Source organism: Mus pahari, unplaced genomic scaffold (genome assembly GCF_900095145.1).
Source record: "Mus pahari unplaced genomic scaffold, PAHARI_EIJ_v1.1 scaffold_5090_1, whole genome shotgun sequence".
Taxonomy (NCBI): Eukaryota; Metazoa; Chordata; class Mammalia; order Rodentia; family Muridae; genus Mus; species Mus pahari.
In genome coordinates, this window is record NW_018392270.1 from 115798 (window position 1) to 128718 (window position 12921).

The following is a 12921-nucleotide window of genomic DNA, read 5'->3' on the forward strand; positions in this document are numbered from 1 at the left end:
ATTTATTCGATATTCAAATAGCTACTCCAGCTTGTTTTGTGGGACCATTTGCTTGGAAAATAGTTTTCCAGTCCTTTACTCTGAGGTAGTGACTGACTTTGACACTGAGATATGTTTCCTGTATGCAGTAAAACACTGGGTCTGGTCTACGTTTCTAGTCTGTTATTCTATCTACTTGATTCGGGAATTGAGTCCATTGATGTTAAGAAATATTAAGGAAGATTGATTGTTGCTTCCCGTTATTCTTGTTGTTAGAGGTGGAACTATGTTTGTGGTTTAGGTTTGACTAAAGAAGATTACTTTCTTGCTTTCTTTTAGGATATAGTTTCCCTCCATGTGCTGGAGTTTTCTGTGTATTATCCTTTGTAGGGCTGGATCTGTGGAAAGATATTTTGTAATTTTGTTTTATTCATGGGTGTAGTAGCCTGAACTAGTATTTGTGTTCTCTTAGGGTCTGATTGACATCTGCCCAAGATTTTCTACCTTTCATACTCTCTGGAGAGATATCTGATGTATTTCTCATAGGTCTACCTTTATATGTTACTTGGCCCTTTCCCTTACTGCTTTTAATATTCTATCTTTGTTTTGTGCATTTGATGTTTCAATTATTGTATGACAGGAGGAATTTCTTTTCTGGTGCAGCCTATTTCGAATTCTGTGAGACTCTTGTATCATTATGGACATCTGTTTCTTTAGGTTAGGGAAATTTTCTTCTATAATTTTGTTAAAGATATTTACTGACCATTTTAATTGGGAATCTTTGCTCTTCTATAGCTACTATCCTTAGGTTTGGTCTTCCAATTCTGTCCTGCCTTTCCTGGATTTGGGGGTTTGAAGCTTTTTGAATTTTCTTTGACTGTGCAGCTAATATTTTCTATTGTATCTTCTGTACTTGAATTTCTGTCTTCTATCTCTATTATTCTTTTGGTGATGCTTACATCTTTGACCCCTGATCTATTTCCAAGGTTTTCTATCTTCATTGTTGTCTCCCTTATTATTTCTTTATTGTTTCTATTTTTACTTTTAGATCCTGTATGGTTCCGTTCAATACCTTCACCTCTTTGGTTGTGTTTTCCTATACTTCTTTAAGGTACTTTTGTGTTTCCTTTTTAACATCTTTTAACTGTTTCCTTCTTTAAGGGAGTTATTTATGTCTTTTTAAAAGTTCTTTATCATCAGCATGAGATGTGCTTTTAAAGTATAGTATTGCTTTTCTGGTACATTGGGGTAACCAGAGCTCACTGAGGTCAGGAACAGGGTTCTGATGATGCCAAGTATCCTTGGTTTCTTTTTATTTTCTTCTTGCCCTTGCCTCGTTCCATCTGGTAATCTCTCATTTTATCTAGTCTTTTTGTCTATGACTATGGCACATCCCTCCTTTCAACATATGTGTCAGCACTCCTGAAAGACCAGCTCTATCTGGGTAGAATTTGCATATGAGAGCTGTGGCACAGTGTCCGTTTTGTGTGCATATGAAAACCAGTAGGATCCTATCCTCAGCTTTTCCTTGGTTCATAGGTCCTGATGGCTCTGGGTGGGTACCTCTTTGTCCAGGAATTTCAGCAGAAGTGGTGGTCATACTTTTGCTCACAGATGTGTAGTACTCTTGGGAGACTAGCTCTCTCCTGGCAGTATTTGGCTATGGAGAGCTGAGGCACAGGGTCAGTTCAGGGAAAAAAAAGGACTGGTCATGTGTGAGGTTGTTCCTTGGTTCATGTGGCCTGAGGTCTCCAGGTGGGTCCCTTGGAGCATAAAGTGTCATCTTTCCTGTGCTCACATGTGTGTCACACTCCTGGGAGATCAGTTCTCTTCTGAGTATTTCATTATGAGTAGAATAAATTATCTTAATTGAAGCACAGTTAAGAGCTACAATATAGCTATTCACCAGCCATCTTCCCTGCTTGCCAAGTGCTCTGCAGCAAGCTGAGCTGCCTTGGCTAGTGACTATATCGGGGGGGTCCCCATTTTCCATCCACTCATCTGCCCATTTTCATCAGATCTGTGGCTTTCGAACAGACCTACACATCCTGAATCATACAGACCTGTAGATCCAGAACCATACAAACCAAGGATACCAATAAGAAGCCTGCAACAACAGGAACACTTTTTTTCCAGAAGGAATAGAAGCAATAAAGAGAGATAGAAATATAAACAATAAAGAAAACATAAACTTAGGGAGTTCTGGATATGGAAAATCTAGGGATGAGAAGATGAACAGCAGACACAAGCATCACCAACAGAGTACAGGAGATGGAAGAGAGAATCTGACATGTCAAAATACAAGAGAAAATATTGGTAAATCAATTACATAAAAATAAACTTTAAAGAATTCCTGACACAAAACTTCCAGGAAATCAAGAATTCCATTGAAAGAACTAAGCTGAGAATAATAGAGATAGAAGAGATTTAAGTGTCCCAGCTCCAAGACCCACAAAATATGTTCAACAAGTCAGAGAAAATAAATCTCCACCTAAAGAAAGAGATATGTATAAAAATACACATGTCTACACAGTACCAGATAGAATGGACCAGAAAATGCAATTCTCCCCCCACTTAATTAAAAAAACAGAAATGTACGGAACAAAGAAAGAATATGAAAGGAAGAAAGGGGTAAAGGGCAGACCATACAGAATTAAAGAATTTCAGAACAAAGATTCTAAATGCTAGAAGGGCCTGGACAGATATGTTTCAACCTCTAAAAATCCTGACTTCAACACAGACTATAATACCCAACTAAACTCTCAATTACCATAGATGGAGAAAACAAAATATTTCAAGACAAATCCAAATCCAAAAATTCTCTATCCACAAATAAAAAATAAAGAAAATACTAGAAGAAATACTCCGACCCAAGGAGAATAATTACATTCAAGAAAACACAGGAAATAAGTAACTCCATACATGCAAAAACAAGGGAAAGGATATACCCACACCCACAACCATATACCTCCCCACATCCCCCCCACTAAAACCACCAACAGTAAAATAATAAGAAATAACAACTACTGGTTATTACTATCTCTCAATATCAATGGGACCATTTTTCAATAAAACAGACAGGCTAAGAGAATGGATGCAAAAACATGACCCAGCATTCTGCTACATACATGAAACACACTTCAGCAATAAAAATAGACATTACCTCAGAGTAAATGGCTGGAAAAGAAGACTTGCAAGCAAATGGATCCAAAAAGCAAGCTGCAGTAGACATTCTAATACCTTATAAACTAGACTCTCAGTCAAGATTAATCAAAAGAGATAGGGACTGAAACATCATACTCATCAAAGGAAAATTCTCCCAAGATGATTATCTCAATTTTGAATAACTATACACAATGTCACTTATATTTTAAAAAGAATCATTAATAAATTTAAATCCAAAATCAAACCTACTTATTACCAATGGGAGATTCAACAGCTGACTCTCATGAAGTGAGAGGTCATCCAGACAAAACTGGGCAGAGAAATAATGAAACTATCAGATGCTATGATTGAAATGGATCTACCGGACTTCTGAAGAACATTTCACCAAAAGACAAACCAAAATACAAAATATGTTCTTCTCAGCACCTCATGGATCTTTCTCCTTAATTGACCCTATATTCAGTCTCAAAGCAACCCTCAACAGGTAAAAGAAAATGGAAATACTGCTTTGTGTCTCATCAGACTAACATGAATTAATGCTGAACCTCAACAGTAAAAACACCAGAAAGCCTACACTAAGTGCTGCCACAATGAAACTAGAAAGTTCTCTTACCAAAAAGATAAAAGTGAACATGATAACTCCAAAAAAAAAAACCAAAACAAAACAAAAGATGAGTAGAAGGTAAGAAATAATAAAACTCAGAGCTGAAATCAATTCATTTGATAGAAAGAAAATAATGCAAAGAATCAACAAAACCAAGTGTTGGTTCTTTTAGAAAATCAAAAAACCCTTAGGCAATCTAACCAAAAGATACAGAGACAGAATCCAAATAAACTAAAACAGAAATGAAAAGGGAAACATAATAAAAGACATTGAACAAATTCTCTGGAGTTTCTTGGTTTGGGTGACTCTGTCTGGAGTCTGCTTTTGCCCCTTGTTTACTTCAGGTCTCCTCTTTGCCTTGTGGCCCTGGCCTTAGCAGACCTCCTGTCAGGCTTCCAACTGTGGGTGGGGGTGTGGGGTAGGCATCTTCAGAGGGGCAGAGAAACTCCTGATCTGTTGCCCTGGCTGCAGTAGATCTCCTGGGAGTCCTTCAGACTGTTGGGTCTTTGGAGGAGTAGCCAAGTTGTAGTTGTGTGTCAAGTTGTTATGGGGAGGGGACTCGTATGGAATGTGGTTTCTCTTTCCCTGTGTGCACCAGAATGCCAGGAAGGCTTTCAGTCTGTTGGGTCAGTTGCCCTTCATGCCACAGAACCTCTGGAACATCTTCAGACTGCAGTGTTGTTTGCCCAGTTTCCTTGTGTACAGAGAAACTCCTTGGATGTCTCCAGGCTGTGGTGTCAGTTACTCTGATTGCAGTGGTTCTCCTGGGATGTCTCAGGCTGTGGTGTCTATCCAATGCCCTGAGTGCAGCAAATCTCATGGGATACCTCAGGTTGTGGTATGCTCAGGGGAGCAGACTAATTAGCAGTCTGTCCAAGCAGAAGGGGAGTGATATTCAATGGGCAAGAGTTTTTGGGCTTGATGTATCCCAAGACCACTGGGCTCCCAGCAGCAGCTATGGGACTTCATGGGAAGGCCTTCATCTTAATCAATAGACTAAATCTCCTGAAGAAAATGACTTCTCCTACATCCTTTCCCTACTTTTGGTGCTCACTCAGAATCAGACAAGTTCTGTACATCCCAACCTCTGCCTATTCCTTCTTGCCTGGCATGTGGACACCATGAAGATAAGTGGGGACCAGGAGCCATAACATTTTCCACAGACCACTCCTTTTCCCTTTCTGGTCTGGCAAAGGAAAACATAGACTGTGGACCACCATTAAAAACTTCATTCTGCTTCCCCTGAGCTGAGGGCACACCAGGCACCCCCAGCATCGAGGCACCACTTAGTAGGATAACTGTTCCCACCATGTGTTTTCTTTGGATGGTGGTTTAGTACCTTGAAGCTCTGGAGGTACTGGTTAGTTCATATTGTTGTTCCTCCTATGGGGCTACAAACCAATTTAGCTCCTTTGGTAATTTCTCTAGCTCCTTTATTGGGGACCCTTTGTTCCATCCACTGATGGCTGTAATCATCCATGTCTGTATTTGCCAGGCACTGGCACAGCCTCTCAGGAGACATCTATATCAGGCTCCTGTCATCAAGCCCTTGTAGACATCCACAGTTTTCTTTAGTATAGACATATGTAGTAGGATATGATGAGCTTTTTAGATATAAATGTCTTTTGTTATCTTTCCCTTTTCATTTTTGGTAGTATTAATTTGGAAACTCCCTCTGTGCCCTCTGGTTAGTTTGGCTAAGGGTTAATCTTTCTTTTTGATTTTCTCAAAGAACCAGCTCCTGGTATGGTAGATTTTTTATGTAGTTCATTTTGTTCCTCCTTGGTTGATTTCATCCCTGAGTGTGATTATTTCCTGCCATCTATTCCTCTTGGGTTTATTTGTGGAGCCCCAGCTTTAACACTCCCCAAAGCTGTTTGGAGCCTCAGCTTTAACACTCCACAAAACCTGTTCCCCAGATCATTAGAAATGTGACCAGTAAAGAGCCTTTGTTCTCTAAGGCCAGCAGGGAGTCTTCTGTTCTTCTGCCTGACAGCTAGTTAGGCAATTATCTCAGTTGCCCCAGCCAGGCACCCATCTCTCCATGTTTGGGACCAGGAATGTGCACCAAAAGACAGCTTATGACCCCTCCAACATAAGTGAGCCATATGTTACCTTCCCATCCCCTGTGAAATGTTTACCAAGAACAGTTCCCCCGGAGAAAAGCTGTAACTCATCCCCACCCAGTTCCTTTAAAAGCCCTCAATTGAAACAGCTCAGGGTCGATCTCTTATGAGCTAATCCTCAACATGTTGATTTTTCCTGATTAAACCTCATGCATATTGCATCAAGAATGGTTTCTCTCGAGTTATTGGGGTGCCGTTTCATCCTGGGACTGAAGCGAGGATATCCCCTGAAATGGGGGTCTTTCATTTGTTGGCTCCTCCGGGTTATTGTGGCTACCCCAATTCTCAGAGACCCCTCTTGGAGGTAGGAATCTGTCTTTGTGTCTTTGTCTGCAGGCTGTGTCTGAACTTGCTACTTTCGGTTGGGTTTGCAATTTTCTTTTGGTTTGGTTTGCAGTCTTCTGAGCTCATGAGAGCAAGGAACTCCCATGGAAGGGAGGGTTATTGGCAGACATGTCCAGGGATAACCAGCTGTCACCCTGGGCGATGTTCCAGGAGGTCTGAGAGATTTCTGGGGATGACTAGAGATTTCCCATCTGGGTGCCAAGGTAGAACTTAAAATCCCTCCTAGACAGGAGAGTTTTTGTGCCCACTCGGCCTACTGAAGTCCTGCAGAAGGCGGGCCCTGGTTTGGTGTTGGCAGTCCCTCAGGAGGCAGGCCCTGGTCTGGTGTTGAAAGTGTTAAAAGTCCTGCAAGAATTGGGCCCTGGTTTTTGGTTTTCATAGTCTTTTTGTGTGTTTTGTTTTTGTTTGTCTCCCTGTATGTGACTATGAGGGACTGTGACGAACCCCCTCCCCCTCCCCTCCCCCCTCTTGGCCATCAAATTGATGTTGAGAATGGAGACTGGAATCACAAGTGACCCACCCAGGTGAGCATGCTGGCACTGGCGCTTGCTGAGGTACAGATGCTGTAGGAGCGGAGGCATGGTGGCTAGAACCCATGTGGTGCTGGGCTGGCTGCACCCTGGACAAGCTGCTGCTTCTGGCCAGCCTGGCGCAGGTGGCCCTGGCCTTGCTGCTGTAAGGGGCAGCGGGCCAGTGCACTGTGCTAGCTGGGCTGGGCTGCACGGGGCTGGTGTTCCTGGTGGGCAAGGTGGCTGGGCCCTGTGGACTATGTGGCCCACCAAGCCCCAGGCAGCACAGAGCACAAGAGATGGAAAAAAAAAAAAGCTGGGAGCCAAAATGTGTGCAGCAGCTAAGGGGAGAGTGCAGGCAACTAACCTTTTAACCCCTTCAGTACTGGTCATTTTCCTCTGTTGATGGCCAGGTTCCTACAATTGTCTAAAACTATGATCTGGCTTGAAAGCCAGATCTTCAGGCTTCCATTTTAGTAGCCACACCGAACCACACACCTGGTTTCCATAGTGATAGTGTGTAATTTCTGATTATAGGATAATGCCTAGTTTACAATTTTCAAAACTCTGGTGATTGTGAGATGTAAAGATGTGCTATGGTGGTCATGCAAGTAGTATGTAATATAAATCAATAACAGAACTCTATCGGATTCACTTTGTGTGTGTTAGTGCTCTGAAAATAGCAATATTAAACTGTCCCCAGAATAACCCTATAGGCTTCAATTAAGTTTTACGACAAGTAATACTTCCTATGCCAGGTCCTTAACTTATGATTAAACAGACTGCATTCAAAGTGACCAAATAATAAATAAATAAATAAATAAATAAATAAATAAATAAATAAATATAAAAACAGGTTATAATCTTTGAGAGTGGGTTTCCTTTTTGGTTTAGTAGTAGTGAGAGAAAAGGAACGGTGGGAGTAGATATTCATTCTTTAGTTTTTTTATTTTTATCTCTTTTTGCATGTTTTATGGATACCCTACTGAGTGTGGTTGTCATAGTAGGTAAAAGATGATAAATATGTTTTATCTGCTACTAATGTAAAAGTAACTTAAGTAGCAAACCCCAACTTTTGCTGCCCCTCCATTTCTCTCAGAAATGCATTTTGGACTTTCATTCTGGAAATGATGAGATCGCATGGAAGTTTTCTACATGTTAGGTAGACCCAAATAAAATCTCAGAGTCCTCTTTGTGTAAATATAAGACCTCTTGTAGCTATAACCTTTTAGAACATTGTAGCAGATATATCCAGACGTTGTTCTAAATAAAGTTTAAATTCAGAATTTATAAAAGGTCAATCAGGCTGTAGAACATATAAAGGCATTACAATCTGGCTTGCCTACTTGATATAAAATTATTATAGATTGTAAAGTGCTTCTAGTGAGCCTGTAATCACTGGAAAATTTTGCCTCTAAGTATGGTTAATACAGCTGTACATTATATAAAAATAATTTCTATTGTCTCTGCTTCAATACAAGAAGGTAAGAGTTTAAATCTTTCTGTGTGAAAAGTATTTTATTTGCTAATGCCTCTTAAGGGAAGTTTACTTCAAATATTTGCTCTCATACAATGAGTTTTAAAATTCTGGGGAGTAGTTGTTGCTCCATAAGATTCAGAGGCAATATCTTTATAATATTTAGGCTTTTAGTCAAACTAGAAAATTGTGGTACAGAAAATTTAAGAAAGAAAAATTGATCTGCTTCAAATTTTTTATGTTCAAAAGCTTCCAGATGTTTATTGGCTAAGACCTCATCTTAAGGCCCTAAAGTGACTTAAACCTTTGTTAGATGTTATCTTGAGAAACACAAATTGACTGGTAAAGAGCAAGGGGCTTTGCAGAAAATAAAGGAAGCTTTTATAATTGTTATCAATTATAATCAATGGTAATTAAATACTAGATGCTTATTTTAGTTATGGTTATTAAATGTGCCCACAGCAATTGTTTGGCAAGAGAAAACATTAATGTAAAATCATCTTTCTTCACTTCAAAGTAAAGTTTTAGCATCCTATTATAAGGCTGCTGTGGTACTAACAAAGAATTGTAAGATAAATTCATGTATGCATGCATCCCATTTACTGTATTTGAGGACAGCCCTTCTATGAGAGAAAAGTATATATGAATTGGATCACATGTTTATTCTTTTGAGTTTCCTCCTGCTTCAGCACAGATAATTAGATTGTGTGCTATAAACAGTGTTTTAAAATATTAAATAATCAAGCTTTAATAGTCAATATATAGCTCAGAGCTTACAATTACTTACAATTGTTCATCCCTTAGATACTATAAATTCTCAAATTTGCAATTGTTTATGCATATACAACTTATAAAAAAAATTGCTGTTCTTTTTAAGAAGACTGTTTTTGGACATTTAAGAAATTGTTCTGGATAGCCTGGACAAGACCTCTTGAGGCAAAGCCATGCTAGATTTATATCCCAGGCAGATTATAGACCTTATACAAAAATAATTGGCCATGTAATCTCATTCTTTACATCATCAAAATAGGAATGGCTTAAGATAATATTTTGGTATGTTTTTAGAGGATGTGCATGTTAAATTGTAAAAATTTGTTCTTAGTGTCCTCAGTTTCTACCTGTTTCCACACAATGGTGTTAATTCGTGGGGACTGTATGGATAAAAGATTTCGTATTGTATGTGTTCCTTGTGTGTGACTCAGTTTGAATATTCCTTCTTAATTGGAGTCATCTCCATACAGGCCCATTTCCCCACTCCCCTGGATATCAGAAAGAAACTTCAGAGATTAAAAGGGTTACAGAAGGCTAATTTATGTGATCTAGTGAAAGAAAAAGAGAAAGATAAAAGAGAAAGAGAAAGAAAAGGAGAGAGGCAGGAAGAAAAAGAAAGGGAAAAAGGAATTGTAGACAAGAGAGAAATTTGACTAGAGTCTTGGCCACAGTGGTAGGAGAACAAAAGGCAGGACCCAGACAGATAGGAAACCTGGGCAACAGAAGATCAATGTGCTTGACAGAATTATGAGTTGGAGTTCTGAGCCTCAGCTAAAAAGGCTTAGCCCTGTCAGACTGAAGTTACTTATTTGGAATGCACCCTTGGAGATTGCTTTCTTTAGCGGTGGCTAAAGAAAGCCAGAGTGGGGGGAAAGACTCTTACTCAGATCCCCACTCCAACTACACCAAGGCAAGTAAGAGAATTCTTGGACACTGCTGGCTTCTGCAGGCTTTGGATACCTGGGTTTGTGACCTTAGAAGCTCCATTGTACTCATAACCAAGAAAGGGGAGGTGCTTGGGTGGACTCCAGATCACCAGAAAACCTTTTAAAAATTTTAAAAAGGCCAATGGCTTTCCTATACAAAAAGTTAGACCCCATTGTCAGTGGGGTGCCTTCTTACTTAAAAGCTATTGCTGCTGTAACTCTATTTGTCAAGGATGCTGATAAGCTCACTCTGGGACAGCAAATAACTGTATTGGCACTCCATGTTGTTTAAAGCATTATTCGACAAACCTGTCATCCTGACTGATGGATGACAAACACTCGTGGGACACATTACCAGAGCCTTTTGTTGACTGAACAAATGACCTTCACTCCCCCTGCTGACCTCAATCCCACTACCCTACTGCCTGACTCATCACAGCACTGACATTCTGGCAGAAGACCTGAAACTATCTGAAGGATCAGCGTTGGCCTTGGAGTTCGAGCTGGTACATGGGTGACAGTAACTTCATGGTTAAAGGTAAGCAGAAGGTGGGGGCAGTAGTGGTGGACTGAAAACAAGTAATCTAGGCCAGCAGCCTCCCTGAAGGGACTTTGGCCGAGAAAGCCGAACTTGTGACTTTGATGCAAGCTCTATGAATGGCAAAGGAGAAATCTATCAACATTTACACTGACATCTGGTAGGCTTTTGCCTCTGCACGGAGCATTATACAGATAAAAAGTGCTGTTGACATCTGCAGAGACAAAAAGGACTAAAATATATCCAACACATGCAATGTCCAACCCACCTAAGAGTTAAATATCTGCAGAGACTGGTTAGAACATCCCCTTATCATGTACTGAGATTACCAGGAGTGGCTGACTCGGTGATAAAACTTTATATGCCTTGCTAACTGGTTAATGCTAATCCTTCCAGAATGCCTCCTGAGAAGAAGATTGAGGAGAAGCCAGCCAAGTATAGTAACAAGTACTTATTAGTTCTTATAGACACCTTTTCAAGCTGGGTAGAAACTTTTCCTACAAGGACTGAGATGGCCAATGTGATGGCCAAGAAGATCCTAAAAGAAATCTCCCCGAGGTTTGGGATACCCAAGGTAATCGGATCTGATAATAATTGACCTGATCTTGTTGCCCAGGTAAGTCAGGGACTGGCCAAGATATTGGGGATTAATTAAGAGTTACATTGTGCATACAGGCCCCAAAGACCAGGACAGGTAGAGAGGATAGATAAAACCATTGCAGAGACACCAAATTAACAGTGGAGACTGGCGCTAATGGTTACATAGCTCTCCTATGCTTTGTGCTCTTCAGGGTTAAGAACCCCTGAACAGTTTGGATTGACCCCCTTCACTGCTAAAAATAGCCTCTGTACATAGTGCTGATGTGCTGCTTTCCCACCCTTTGTCCTCTAGGCTCAAGGCACTCGAGTGGGTGAGACAGTGAGTGTGAAAGCATCTCCAGAAGGCCTACTCAAGAAAAGGAGACCTGCAAGCCCCACATAGCTTCCAAGTTGGAGATTCACTCTACATTAGACACAACTGTGCAGAAAACCTTGGGACTCGTGAAAAGCCCTTGTCCTGTACTCCTGATCTCTGTACTTTCTTCCCTTGTGGGACCCCATCTTAATTTTGCTTCTGCTTTTAATTATAGGTCCATGTGTGTTAAACCAAGACTTGGTACAGTGCAGCTTTTAGTTTTGAGACAACAGTATCATGCCCTAAAGGATTAAGTACATCAGGGAAAAATAGTGTCTAGTTCTAAAATTAGAACTATTTACTAGAAAGAATGGGGGATGTGGAGCCCCAGCTTTAACACTCCCCGAAGCTGTTTGGAGCCTCAGCTTTAACACTCCACAAAACCTGTCCCCAGATCATTAGAAATGTGGCCAGTAAAGAGCCTTTGTTCTCTAAGGCCAGCTGGGAGTCTTCTGTTCCTCTGCCTGACAGCTAGCTAGGCAATTATCTCAGTTGCCCCAGCCAGTCACCCAGGAATGTGCACCAAAAGATAGCTTATGACCCTTCCAACATAAGTGAGCCATATGTTACCTTCCCATCCCCTGTGAAATGTTTACCAAGAACAGTCCCCCGGAGAAAAGCTGTAACTCATCCCCACCCAGTTCCTTTAAAAGTCCTCAATTGAAACAGCTCAGGGTAGATCTCCTATGAGCTCATCCTCAACATGTTGATTTTTCCTGATTAAACCTCATGCATATTGCATCAAGAATGGTTTCTCTCGAGTTATTGGGGTGCCATTTCATCCTGGGACTGAAGCAAGGATATCCCCTGAGACAGGGGTCTTTCATATTTAATTCTTTTTGTTTTAGAGCTTTCAGATATTTTATCTAACTGCTAGTGTAAGCTCTTTCCAGTTTCTTTTCAGAGGCATGCCACAGACTACCTCCTTTGTGGGGTTTCCTAACTGTGTGGAACAGGGCTCGGTTGCAGATGAGAGAGGATTCCGCAAGTGACAAACAGCATCCACACAAGAGAGCATGTAGAAACTGAGTGCATTGTTTAAAATGAGTATCACACTTTTAATACAGAACAAACAAGAAAAGCTGGGCAGGATACATCTGCAGTTACAGTGACAGAAGACAAAGGATTATATACATCAAAAGACCAGGGGGTGGGACCAGGCAGCTTGAGGAGGAAGCCAGGTGCAAGGCTAGTCAATAGTTAAACCCCACTGTCAGGGGTTCCCAGTAAATCCTCCATTATGCTGATCCTTTGGGCCTAGCAAAAAAACCTATTTTAGGGGGATTTATAACCTATGTTTTCACCACGCCAATGTGTATTCCCTGTCCTCTGCAGACTAGCCCTGAGCTATTCTGGCTCTGCTCTTTGTAATGCTTAATTAGTTTCACCAGTCTTTACTAGAAGTCTATTAGAATGTTAATGTAACCTTCCTGCTGAATTCCAAGCTCCTGGCTTTAAGGATAATTTAGGACTTTGGAACACTGGTGGAGGCTCACTTATGATACACCATACTAACATGAGGATAG